Consider the following 14,316-nt stretch of genomic DNA (forward strand, 5'->3'; position numbering starts at 1 on the left):
CGTACCGTTTTTCATTTGACTTTCGTATCTGTGCTAGGGTCTTTTGAATATCGGCTAATGCTTTATCTACCACTGCGTTATCTTCTTCATCACTGATGGCTCGGGCCTTGAGTTTGATTGGAGGTGGGTCATCCCCTTCGTCATCTTATTGTACGGGATTTCAGCTGGCTCTTTCGTGCTCGCGTGTGGAGCGGGAGTTACCTGATATATTTGGCTTCTTCCCTCCTTGAGAATTTTTATTTCATCGCTCATACGTGCTAGCAAAATCCTCAATTGCGCGTTCTCGTGTTTTAGTTGCTTGATCTCGTTATTAATGGCAGTCTCCCCACCAGCCCCCGGGCGCACGCCATCGACCACGTCTGCCCAGCTCACCAGGTTTGTCTGCTTTGCTGAAGAGGATGGCCTAGTTCTGGACCTGGATCTGGACGTGTCCCCGGTGTCCTGGAGCCGGACCGGAATAATAATCTGGTGGTGGATGGAGACCTTGTTCTCGATCTGGAGCGTCGTTCCCTGGCGTTTAGGAGGCCAGGCGTTCCGCGAGACTCTGCTCTGTCTTCTCTTAAGATAGCGTCTTCATGTTCTTCTTGTCGTTCTCGTTGCCGTCTGTGCCATTGTCTCTGTTTAACGATGAAGGGCTTTTTGAATTTGGCTTTGCACGGCTTGTCTGCGGTCGGATGGTCCTCGCCGCATAACTGGCATTTAGGTTGGCACCTGTGGTTTTTATCTGGATTTGGTGTTCCACATCCCGCACAAATCTTGTTGTCAGGGTTGCGACATACATCTCTTCCGTATCCAAGTCTGTTGCATTGGTGACATAATCCCACTTGTTTCCTGTACAGGGAGCAAGGGAGTAGCGCTGCCCTGTATCGGACGTACGTGGGCACTTTGTGTTCTTCAAAGAGCACAATCACTGTGGTAATCCAGAGAAAAGACGGGGAATGCGGGAGATGGAAATTCAAGACAATGAGCAAAACGTGAACAAGGTGAAGGCAGGAGCCAACGTTTCGACAAGTGGACTTGTCTTCTTCAAGGCGACATATGCTTTCCTCGCCACAGTATATATAGGTGGGGTTCTTCTAAAGGGGAGGGGAGTGAAGCGGGAGGACGCGGAAACGAGGGAAAATGTGTTAGCGTGTCGAATTGAGAGTAAAGGAACGCTGTGTACAAGGTCAAAGCCAGGACCCCGCCTCCACCCCAGTCTGTCAACACACGCGCGTTAGCCGGCGTGTCGAGGGCGCCTGACACGCCGGCTGACAAAAAAAAAGGCAAGAAAGGGGAAAAGAAAAGGGGGGGGGATACGCCAAGAAATTAAACTAAGTGTTGTTGCCTATAGCTTGAGGTTTAGAATAGCGAATAGATTTTAAAGCTCCCTTTGAAACGTTTATGCCTATTGGTTGCAATGTCTTTAACTTATGGATAAGGTATGATTCTCTGTATTTTCTTTCTCGTTCAGAACGGAAATTTGACCGTAAGATGTAGAGTTTGAGTTCATTAAAATTATGACCTGGTTGGTTGAAATGCTCGGCGACGGCTTTGGGAAGCTTTTTAGCTGTGTCCACGCGATGTCCGTTTAATCTGACGTTCATTGATTGTCCTGTTTGACCGATGTATTGTTTCTTACAGAAGGAACATTCAAGCATATAAATCATATCCGAACTTGTGCAAGTGAAGCTAGATTTGACTTCATGTGTATAACTATTTGCGGTGCTTTTAATTTTAACGTCACTTTAAAGGTGCCTGCAGGTTTTGCACCTAGGGCGACAACATGCTTTTATTACGGGGGAATGCTGCTGGCTGACTTTTGCGTGCACTAACATGTCTGTAAAGTTCTTGTTTGGGCGATAGGTAACCCTGGGTACATCCGGGAACGCTTTTCGCAGAGGCTCGTTACTTGATAATATTGGGTGGTATTTTCTTAGGATGTTGTTTATGTTTCGGAATGAATTAGAATATTTTCTTATAAAGGCCGGCGGTCTGTCAGATTCTAATGTGGGCTGTCTCTTCGCCAATTCTGACTGTCTCTCCAATTTTGACGCGGCATCATAAGCTCTATCGAGAGCAACCTGGGGATAGTTCCTTTCTGCTAGCGTTGATTTAAGGTCATTTAGGTGGTGGATATAATCGTGGTCTTCGCTGCAGATTCTTCTTATACGTTTCGCTTGTCCGACAAAAATTCCTTGCTTGCAATGTCGCGCGTGATGACTGTTGTAGTCTAAATATTGCTGGCTATCTGTAGGCTTCCGGTAAAGTGTCGTTCTCAGTTTTCCGTTTTCTATGTAGACCGTCGTGTCCAGGAAGTTGACCTGAATAGAAGAGTGGTGAGCAGGAAATTTAATACTCGGGTGAAAGCGATTGAAATGGCTAATTAAGTCGGTTAAGGCGCTTGAATATCATTCCTTTTGTAATAAAACCAGCAGACAAAGGCGGCAGTATCGTAATATAGAAAAGTACAAGAATGAGGCCCCTAAACGACTGAGCAACCACACCCATTACAGAAAACTTGACTCTAACCCCAACTTCAGATTACAGCAATATTGTGTTAAGCACAGTAGCGGAGCTCCGGTCCAGGGAACTAATCACGAAATCTGAATATCGCTTCATGATGTCCAAGAACAAAACAGCAGGCCGCTTTTATCTTCTTCCTAAAATACAGAAAGTTCCGGTCGAAGAAATATTTACAGCAGAAATCCCAGGTCGGCCTATTGTGTCTAATAACAACACACCTACTGAGTCACTATCTAAATTCTTAAATCACTAACTGTCAAACATACCCACCACCCTCCCATCTTTCGTTCAAGACACGCCGCACTTCCTTCGAATTATCGACGGCATCAACGCCAGCCAAATCCTTTCCGACCGCGCTATTCTTGTCACTTTGGATGTTTCGGCCCTTCACACCAACATTCCCATGAGTGAAGGAATTGAAGCCGTTTCTAGATCTCTCGCAATCAATCCCAAGCGCACGCTCCTGAAGTTTACTTATTGCTCCTTAGGTTAGTTCTCACGCTCAACTATCTCGAATTCGACTCTATACACTACCTGCAAATTTTCGGCACTAGCATGGGTGAGCCATTCGCTCCCACGTATGCGAACATTTTTCATGGGACAGCTTGAAGCAGACCTGCTGAAATCCTACCCTTATATATATATATACATATATATATATATATATATATATATATATATATATATATATATATATATATATATATATATATATATATATATATATATCATAAGAAGCCAACAAACACTGACACCAAGGACAACATAGGGGAAAATACTTGGGCTTAGTAAATGAAATAAAGAAACGGTACATTAATGGAGGAAGCCTCAAAACAGTGAAGAAGAAACTAGGAATTGGCAAGAATCAGATGTATGCGTTAAGAGACAAAGCCGGCAATATCATTACTAATATGGATGAGATAGTTCAAGTGGCTGAGGAGTTCTATAGAGATTTATACAGTACCAGTGGCACCCACGACGATAATGGAAGAGAAAATAGTCCAGAGGAATTCGAAATCCCGAAGGTAACGCCGGAAGAAGTAAAGAAAGCCTTAGGAGATATGCAAAGGGGGAAGGCAGCTGGGGAGGATCAGGTAACAGCAGATTTGTTGAAGGATGGTGGACAGATTGTTCTAGAGAAACTGGCCACCCTGTATACGCAATGCCTCATGACCTCGAGCGTACCGGAATCTTGGAAGAACGCTAACATAATCCTAATCCATAAGAAAGGGGACGCCAAAGACTTGAAAAATTATAGACCGATCAGCTTACTGTCCGTTGCCTACAAAGTATTTACTAAGGTAATTGCAAATAGAATCAGGAACACCTTAGACTTCTGTCAACCAAAGGACCAGGCAGGATTCCGTAAAGGCTACTCAACAATAGACCATATTCACACTATCAATCAAGTGATAGAGAAATGTGCAGAATATAACCAACCCTTATATATAGCTTTCATTGATTACGAGAAAGCGTTTGATTCAGTCGAAACCTCAGCAGTCATGGAGGCATTACGGAATCAGGGCGTAGATGAGCCGTATGTAAAAATACTGGAAGATATCTATAGCGGCTCCACAGCCACCGTAGTCCTCCATAAAGCAAGCAACAAAATCTCAATAAAGAAAGGCGTCAGGCAGGGAGATACGATATCTCCAATGCTATTCACAGCGTGTTTACAGGAGGTATTCAGAGACCTGGATTGGGAAGAATTGGGGATAAAAGTTAATGGAGAATACCTTAGTAACTTGCGATTCGCTGATGATATTGCCTTGCTTAGTAACTCAGGGGACCAATTGCAATGCATGCTCACTGACCTGGAGAGGCAAAGCAGAAGAGTGGGTCTAAAAATTAATATGCAGAAAACTAAAGTAATGCTTAACAGTCTCGGGAGAGAACAGCAATTTACAATAGGCAGCGAGGCACTGGAAGTCGTAAGGGAATACATCTACTTAGGGCAGGTAGTGACGGCGGATTCGGATCATGAGACGGAAATAATCAGAAGAATAAGAATGGGCTGGAGTGCGTTTGGCAGGCATTCCCAAATCATGAACAGCAGGTTGCCGTTATCCCTCAAGAGAAAAGTATATAATAGCTGTGTCTTACCAGTACTCACCTACGGGGCAGAAACCTGGAGGCTTAAGAAAAGGGTTCTACTCAAATTGAGGACGACACAACGAGCTATGGAAAGAAGAATGATAGGTGTAACGTTAAGGGATAAGAAAAGAGCAGATTGGGTGAGGGAACAAACGCGAGTTAATGACATCTTAGTTGAAATCAAGAAAAAGAAATGGGCATGGGCAGGACATGTAATGAGGAGGGAAGATAACCGATGGTCATTAAGGGTTACGGACTGGATCCCAAGGGAAGGGAAGCGTAGCAGGGGGCGGCAGAAAGTTAGGTGGGCGGATGAGATTAAGAAGTTTTCAGGGACGGCATGGCCACAATTAGTACATGACCGGGGTTGTTGGAGAAGTATGGGAGAGGCCTTTGCCCTGCAGTGGGCGTAACCAGGCTGATGATGATGATGACATTAATGGAAATTAAAGTGGATGAAAAAACAACTTGCCGCAGGTGGGAACCGAACCACGAAGGTTGTGGGTTCGGTTCCTACCTGCGCCAAGTAATTTTTGCATCCACTTCAATTTCTCTTAATGTATCGTTTATTTATTTCATTTACTAAGCCCAAGTAATTTCCCCTATGTTGTCCTTGGTATCAGTGTTTGTTGGCTTCTTATGATACGAGTAAGAAAAATCAGGCCCCTCGGTTAATCCCCTTTCTTCTCGTGTATATATATATATATATATATATATATATATATATATATATATATATATATATATATATATATATATATATATATATATATATATATAAGTGTGTGTTTGTGTGCTTTCCTAAGTCCCCCCTTTCTCTACCTTTCCATCATGACCAGCCTGCGAAAGAAATGAATTAGGTGGTAGCGAGGGTGAACACACGCGATAATGGAATGACCGCTAACGCTCCGAAGCATTCGTACACACAGTGAAGCCGCCTTCAAGAAGCACACTTGGTATTTTGTGGTCTTAGCACACCATAGTGCTTAGGAAAACTTCTCACGATATTTTACTCCGAGAGGGAAATTTCGTCACAGAGGCAAATAGTTGCTCACGGAGAGGAGCGTTGTGTGTGGAAGGGGGCACATAAGGTGGTATAGTTTCATCACCCGCAGAAATTGCATGCCGCGATGTTGGCATTCCTAGGAAATTGTATATGCGACGCTCAACCATATGCACCAGAGCAACATTGTTTCCAATCGAAGAGTCCAGGTGAGGGACAGCGTGATTATGGAGATGTAGAGATGCTATTTTGTGCAGTAATTTCGGTTTGATTGAATAAATTCCTTAAGAAAAAGGATAACCAAGTGTCGGTGGAAGCTCATCTACGCAGATCCGTAAAAGAGCGAGGGACAAAAAGAGTATCTATAGTGTCCGAATGGCAGGTAAATTAGCAGTTAAGGGTGAAGAGAATATAATGTGAAACTGGTGGAATTTCAGAGCAGATGTTCGATGTAGCGAGCAAATGATTGGAGTCACCGCCTGGCATCCGTCCTTTGCAGTGGCGTAAGCAGCCGCCGTCCTTCATAATAAACCTTTACTGACTACGAATCTTTAAAAATTACCCATTCGTCTATTATAACTCGCGGCGTACTCCTTAATGCCAGGCTCTGTGGATTACAACTGCGCTGTCGCCACAAGTTATGACCATACCGTGACTCTTGTGGTTACGGTTGCCATACTCGTGTCTTTTGTTAGGGCGGGAAATCTAAAGATATGCATTTACTGAACAAGTTAGAGAACAGACAGTTTAGAACAGCGTTTCTTGTCATACATACACTCGACGCAAGAACCTCTGCAGCATGTTAGGGTGCGCATCCCTTCGCGACAGAGTTTAATGTCATCATCATCATCATCAGCCTGGTTACGCCCACTGAAGGGCAAAGGCCTATTTTTAACAGGCATAGGCCGGCTAGTTAGTGGTCGATATTGGGACGCATCATGTAACCGCACAAACAACAAGGAACAAAGAAGGAAACACACAAGACAGGCGCGGAAAGGACCGGAAAGGACCGGGAGGGACCTTCGAAAGGAAAGGACCGGAAGGGACCTTTGTCCCTCCCTCTTTTACCGCACCTGTCTTGTGTGTTTCCTTCTTTGTCCCTTGTTGTTTGAGCTGTTACATGAAGCATTCCAACAAAGGCCTCTCCCATACTTCTCCAACTACCCCGGTCATGTACTAAATGTGGCCATGTCGTCCCTGCAAACTTCTTAGTTTCATCCGCCCAACTAACTTTCTGCCGACCCCTGCTATGCTTCCCTTCCCTTGGAATACAGGCCGTAACCCTTAATGACCATCGGTTATCTTCCCTTCTCTTAACATGTCCTGCCCATGCCCATTTCTTTTTCTTGATTTCAACAAAGATGTCATTAACTCGCGTTTTTTCCCTCACCCAATCTGCTCTTTTCTTATCCCTTAACGTTACACCTATCATTCTTCATTCCATAGCTCGTTGCGTCGTCCTCAATTCAAGTAGAACCCTTTTCGTAAGCCTCCAGGTTTCTACCGCGTAGGTGAGCATTGGTAAGACCAAACTATTATGTGCCGTTTAATGTACCCGAGCGCAACATAGTAACGCGTCCGAAGACGGGGTGCCGTCTTGAGCCTCGTGCCAAACATATCAAAGCCAACATAATCTATTGGAAATCATGTTGTCGTTTCTGTGCACGGAGGTTAGACACTTAAAATTCTGGAGTTTCAGTCCCCGCCTTCTCCTACGGGAGCGCGTCAAATCGCAGGCGGCCATATTGGTAGAGGTTGAGCGCGGCTCCAGCATATACGCGGCCACGTTATAAGTGCCACACTTATTGAGATTGCGGATCCGCGATCAAAAATAAAATTAAATCCCTTTAAGAAGTGTATCAGTGCACCGTTTTATGTCGCTGTTATCGAAAAGATGTATCTTGTTGGCGGATCCCTTGTTTTCTTTATATAAAGAAACTGAAAAACAGTCACATTTCCTACTTCAATCTTTCAGTATCCTGCCGCGTGCATTGGCTGTGCGATGCCCTTTGGTCGATACGAGTTGCCGGGCCGTATTGGCACCGACACGAGCTCGAAATACAGTGTATTTATACCATTTCCTATAAAATTAGAATTTGCGTATATGAATGTCCAAGTCTGATGATGAATCTGTTGCTGTTTTAATGTTAGCACTGAGCCTTTATGGTTTAAGCCTACAAAACAAGAAATAACTACAACGGCATGTCTAATTTTTGTCCGCCGTTTGAAATTTAACCGAAAAGCGTCAGTGAAAGTAAATTTACAATAAAGCTAATGTCACGATCCGCACGCAGCCGCTAGCCCACCCACGCTATGATGAGAGCAGCCTGCCAAAGTTAATATCTTGTGTCAGCTAGCACCTGAAGCAATCTTCTCTTTTATCGTTTTTGCGTTCGTTCTGCCTGTGCCTGCGGCGAAAGCAAAATGTGAGAAGGCGGATAATGGGAAAATGGCGGGGAGTGGCGGTAGCGCAGTGGTTAGCGCTCCCATCTCCCAAATGCAGAATGCTGCAGATACATGGACTCATATTCCAATGGTGGCGGTTGTGAGGAAAGGCCTCTGGCTTCTCTGGTGATGACGAAGATGAGACTAAGGCGGCGGCCTGACGACAGCGGTTGGCGTCAGTGTAACAGAATAGGTATGCATGCCAGGTCACATTTTAAGCGGGAAATATATTCAGGGTAGTACACTCGCATGTCACCACGAGGACTGGCGAGTGTACGCCAACATATAAAGAAATTTTTTGAGACTGCGAATATATATACTTTATAATGGCGAGCATTATTGGAATAGTTTCTTTCGAAGAGTAAAAACGTGGCTGTCGTGTCCATGGTAAAGTTCACTTAAGCGACTTCAATCCCGTGGCCGTTGCATCGTTGCAGACTTTTGTGGGATCGTAGTTGACAAAATTGGCCACAATAGATACTCAATCCCGGCGGCTGATGAGCGGCAAGAAGGCACAAGCTTTCATAAGGCCTCAGGGAAATAAAATGAATTTTTGAGCTGAACGTTTAGTTTGCATGCTATGGTTAAGACATCTATCAATAATCTCCCAAAATACAAACAGGGGTCGACAAAAATGTGCACTAACTCATAGAATGGTCTGAGTATGCGGATAAAGTAACATAGTAAACGTAACGGGTGGACATTCCCTCAGGCCTCTGCTACTGGCTTTGGCTCTTACCGTACCAGCCTCAAAGATGGCTACGGCATGCGTGCGTGCGTGCGTGCGTGCGTGCGTGTGTTCGTGTGTGTGAGCCGTAACGTGTCGTGCATCATGCATTTCATGCAGCCTCTTGCGCCACTATTTACATGTGCCGAAGACAGGCTCAGAACGCTGTTGTTTCACTTTCTTAGGTTTATTTAAATTGATATTCGTTATGTTTCCAACTAGAACATACCGCGACAATCATGCCAACTGGTACTGAGGCAGTAAAACTTTATTTTTTGTGATATTGTACTCAAAAATTCCCACCTTGTAAATAAATGTGCCATGTTGCTTCAATATCAGTCAGCCTTGCACGACAGCCAAGTAAACGAAAATAGCGGACAAGAATTCATTTTTTTTACTTTTAATGGCGCAAAGGCCAGCTATGGCCAAAGGATGCCATGACATATGATGAGGATCTGTGTAAGTAAAATATATGAAGTAATCAACTAAAGTTGCCGATGTAGATCTGTTGCGGCTTTAAGGAGGCCTAAAAGCGGTCGCGGTAAACTGCGCAAAATATAGAAGCATCAAAATAATGAAAATAACGCAAAATAGAAAAAGCCCTAGTGCTTCGCTATGAAGAAGTTATATATTAAAGGATGCATAAGGCAGTGCTGCCTCCATAGGGCTCTTGAAGTAATGCAAGAACTGAGTGCGCGCGCTGTAAAAACTTATGTCAGTACAGGTGAAGCCTCAAAGGCGAGGCTGCGCTACACATGACCCAGCCGAATTATTCTAAGATATTAACTTCATCTAAAGTACTTTTTGCGCTCAGTTTCTATTTCCTTGTACTGGACGAAGACATGGAGAAGTGCATGGCTGTTGCCAGCCCTTGGACGTGAGGGAGGGTCACTTCCAGTGAGTAGGTAAGAATGGGTGCCGAATGTATGACCAGTTATTAATCGAAAACGAGCACTTCCTTTTATTGTGTTGTTTTCTACGACATCCAATTCTATAATTTGAGGTAAAAGGTCACCTGTGAATAATAAATTATTTCGGTATTAAGCGTACACGCATACGCTAGCGAAATTCCTGCTCCATTTCACAGTAGTCACTCAATGCATATGTAGAAGCTTGATGTGGGCGAATTGGTATTGCATACTTGAAGAAAAGAGCGCTACCAAGACGCGGACTGCAAGAGGAACATGTAGCGCCTCGTCCGTCGTACATGTTCCTCTTTTAGTACGAGTCTTCGTAGCGCTCTTTTCTTCAACAACGCATATGTAGCACGTCTATACTGTCTTACTATAGTGATACGAAAAACACGGCAGTCCCAAAAGAGTCAATCACGAATCCAACTCAATATTAAGTTTACTTGAGCTGCGCAAGAAATAACACTAAAAGGACAACGATGGCTGTATATACACGTGACCCAGACAAATGATTCTAAGATAGTAACTTCATCTAAATTACTTTTCACACTGAGTTTCTATTTCGCAGAGCTGGACGAGGACATGTGCGGCACGTCCGTAGTCGGAACCAGTTCATCACATTTGAATGCTGCCACCCTGAAGGGCACTCGCTGGCGCTCGCGCGTGATTGAGAGTGTACGCCAGTGTTCGCGTCACGAGGGCAATGCGATAGCACAACGCTCTTTTCCTGCGGAATCAGTGGCAATGTTCCGAATAAGTGAATTACAAAGACGGCGCCAAATAAAACAACAAACGAAGAAGGGGGACACGAGACAGCACGTAGGCGCACTAACAACTGAGTGTTTTATTTCTTGACATAGTAATATATAGCTGCTGTCAAGGATCAAAACAACAAGAATAAACAGGGCAGTCATCTGCATCGCACAAGGAAGCCAAGATACAGAATAACATTTAAGTGTCACTCTCAAGATACGCCAGTTCCTTTGTCGAAAGCGAAACTGAGGCTTCACTGATACAATCACATCGCGCTTTTTTATCTCAAGCGCTTCCAATATCTCCCTTGTAAGTTGATGGTCAGCTCTGTACAGAACACTGGTTCTATCGAAATCTGGGATGCACTTGTGAGCCTTACAATGCGCACTTATATGACCGGAGAGCTGGTTTTCCATCTTATATCTATGCTCATGTAATCTGTCATTCACACATCTCCCGTTTGGCCTACATATGATGAACCGCACGACAAGGGGACCGAATAAACTACTTTCTGAACACATCCGACATGTTTGTGCCCATGTTTTTTTGCGCATACCTGTTTGTTTTCCCGATTTCCTGCGTTCACTATCGCACACATAAAACCAAGACGGAGCGGAAAATATAACACGAACACCAGCTCGTGTACCTACTTTCTTTAGATTGTGAGATATGCCGTGAACATATGGAATAATGGCACACCTGGTTTCAGAAGGGCCTGCTCGACCCTGGTTTACAGCGCTAGGCGGCTTGAGCTGTTTGAGCATTTTTTCTGCAACAGATACGATCACATGGTGAGGATAACTTGCCCCATTGAGGCGGCTGACCTGACAATGAAAACTGCCTTGCAGCTGATGCACGCATGACTTGTTAAGTGCGTTGGTTAAACATGATTGAATGATGCCTCATTTTATTACTTTTGAATGAGCTGAATGGTAGGAGAGGATAGGTTTTCTAGCCCTCGGATTGAACTGCGAGCACACATGACACGAGGAAAAAGTGAACTCTAAATCTAAAAATCTTAAACAGTTATCAGCCGGAAGCTCATGGGTCAGGGTTAGAGGATGCAAGGCTGTTTTAAACTCTGTCAATAGTAATGATGACTGGGTCTCCAGTTCTGGACTGTCACAATCTAAGAACACTAAAAAATCATCGACAAATTTTAAGATCTGCATAACATTTGTCCCCGATATGCACTGCTTTAACAGATTGTCTTTTGAAGCTAAAAAGATGTCGCTTAACACAGGGGCTATACACGAACCTATACAGACACCCTCTTTCTGTAGAAAGACGTCGTCGTTCCATTTTATGTGCGTGGACTTCAGGTAAACGGTCAGTCGATATGTCGATTCAGTCGATTGTTGAAATATAAGTTTGTAAAGATTTTGCCCATTGAGTTAAGCTCTAGCATTGCCGTGAAATTACACAGAAAGGCCAAGATGCAATATCTATAATGTCTGTGGATGTTTAACGCTGCAGCCGGCTTAGGCTCTCGCAAAGTTTATGTTCCATGACCTTTGTAGCGCAGTCAAAGCGTTTTGAAATGACTACGTGTCGACAGGCTGAGAAATCAGCAGAAGGAAGCCAGCAGAAAATTTATTCCTTTAATCGTGACGCATCCAACACGGCATCTGTAGTTCTCTGAAGTGACGTTTGTTGCTCAGTGCGGCGATGAAGGTTAAGCTAAAGATATTTTGTACACTTCATGCGTGAATAAGATAAATGAAGTGAAAACATGTGACGTCTGCTTCGTGGAGCGTGGAACGCAAATTCTGTTTACGATGTTTTAGTCATGAACCTAATGTTTTTACATCTGGTATTAGATTGTTTCAGGCATGCCCAGATGTACACCATGGTTAGTAAACATTCTCCTAAATGTTATTTCTGCCATGAGCCTGCTACTGCTGCTTGAATGTTTCAGTTAGCATTCTTATTGAAGGTTGAAAAGGCTTAACTAAACAACTATGACAATGATGCCAACTCCAAGTCTTTGTCTCATCTCTTATTCGCCAATCAGATGAACTTCGTCAGTCGGCAAGCTGAAGTGAGGTATGTCCTATGGCAAAAGTGACTCATAACGATACTGAAATATACGGAGTAGCAAAATATTTATTGGGACGCCTCCATCCCAACGCTCAAAATTTTGCGACGTGGCCGCTCATAGCTCAAACCACAGTAGATAATGTCTGTGATGGAGCAGCGCCAAGGAGCAAGGTGTCGAAAACCAAGACCTCAAGTGCGCTTAGGATGATTCTTTCATGAATGCATTCTTGACACATTCCTTACACGGACAATGGGGAAAATATCCTTCAATGGATTCAGAGTTACCGGTTCGAAGGAACATTTTTGTTATTTTCACTGAAAATATCCCAGCTCCCAAGCGCTCCACATGTATTCATATATAAAAAAGGATGCGTTATAAGTGGTGTTTCGTAATGTATTCCAACGTATAGGCCCAAAGAGAAAGGCATAGCTGAGTAATTCCGTAGACAAATGAATTAAAACAAGATATCTTGATTGGTAAACGTGATAGAAGGGTAAACATTATATATAAAGGCGAAGGTGGTAAGGATAATACGAGCTCGTACGAGTCATATACTGTAACACTGGTGATATATGGAAGGACCATGCATGTCAAAAAATTGGAGCTGTCATAGTCGCTGATGAAAATGGCCTACTGCGGGAACTGCAGAATGGGTAGAAACAAGACAGTCATTTAGATTTTAATGGCTTTTTTTCTAACGCAGGGAACAGATATTTCGATAGCTCAGCACCTACACTGATGGTAAAGATTTCTAGTTAGTGAGGGAGCTTGCCAATTTGTGCGCCGGGAATTACTATGCGATATTCGCAAACATGAAGTCATTGACGGGGATATTGTGGAACTTCTGAGGGCGATATGTTGAGACAAACGAATAAAAATTGTATTTCTAGACAGGAAATGCAATGAACTAGTGGAAATGTTTTCAATGGCTGGGGCAGGATTGCCTCCATCGCCATTGCTGGTTCTTCGCGCATTATGTTTGTGCATAGAAAGATGACTGAAAATCAGCGAATAATGCTTAAACTTAGCTTGTATTCATATAAACCAAACGGCGCGACAGCACATCCCTGGGCGGATGCATGCTGACGACATAGTGATACTAGCGGACAAAGCAAGAAATTCACAAAGTCCGGCAAATAGAGGCTTTAATGCACTGACGAATATAGGATGTGAGCTTACCCCAGAAAAGTCTACTGAGCAAATTTTTAATAATTATACGATAAGCGACATGGTATCCGTTCAACACGAATTCACACTTATAGTCAAGCAATATAAATTACTGGGTTCATATATAATCATAGGAATACCAACTCGAGCATCCACCCATATAGACGGCTGCAGGGGCCTAAGTTCTTGTCCGGACCCAGCACAGGTCCACCGTTCCATGACAGTGTACCGCCTGTACCTGCATTCTCAGGCGAGGTGATGGCCTGCCAGTTAAAAATATGATTGTGTGCCTGGCCTACCCCAAGGAATTACAAATAAAACAAGGCGAAAAGAGCCTTTTCCGGAGGTAGCAAAGGTTTGGCTAAAGATGTCTAGGAATATATTTTATTTAAATGCGCTCTCCGCTTTTTGTCGTAAACGCCAAGCAATCTGCCCACTTCTTTCATAAAGTGGCTGTTTCGACGACATCTAATGTAATTGGAGCCATAGCAAGGTTATGCGTTGGACTCAATCCCTAAGGAAGTTGCACATTCTAACAATATGCGTAGGCGACATGGCGCCACCAACGGACGAGTCAACTGCACTTGCGCAGAAGGAACTGCGCGCTACAAAATAGAAGGCAGATCATAACGCTTGCCCGATGCGGAGCTTTGTGAATGGGTCTACCGGT

Source organism: Dermacentor variabilis, chromosome 8 (assembly GCF_050947875.1).
Source record: "Dermacentor variabilis isolate Ectoservices chromosome 8, ASM5094787v1, whole genome shotgun sequence".
NCBI classification, from domain to species: domain Eukaryota; kingdom Metazoa; phylum Arthropoda; class Arachnida; order Ixodida; family Ixodidae; genus Dermacentor; species Dermacentor variabilis.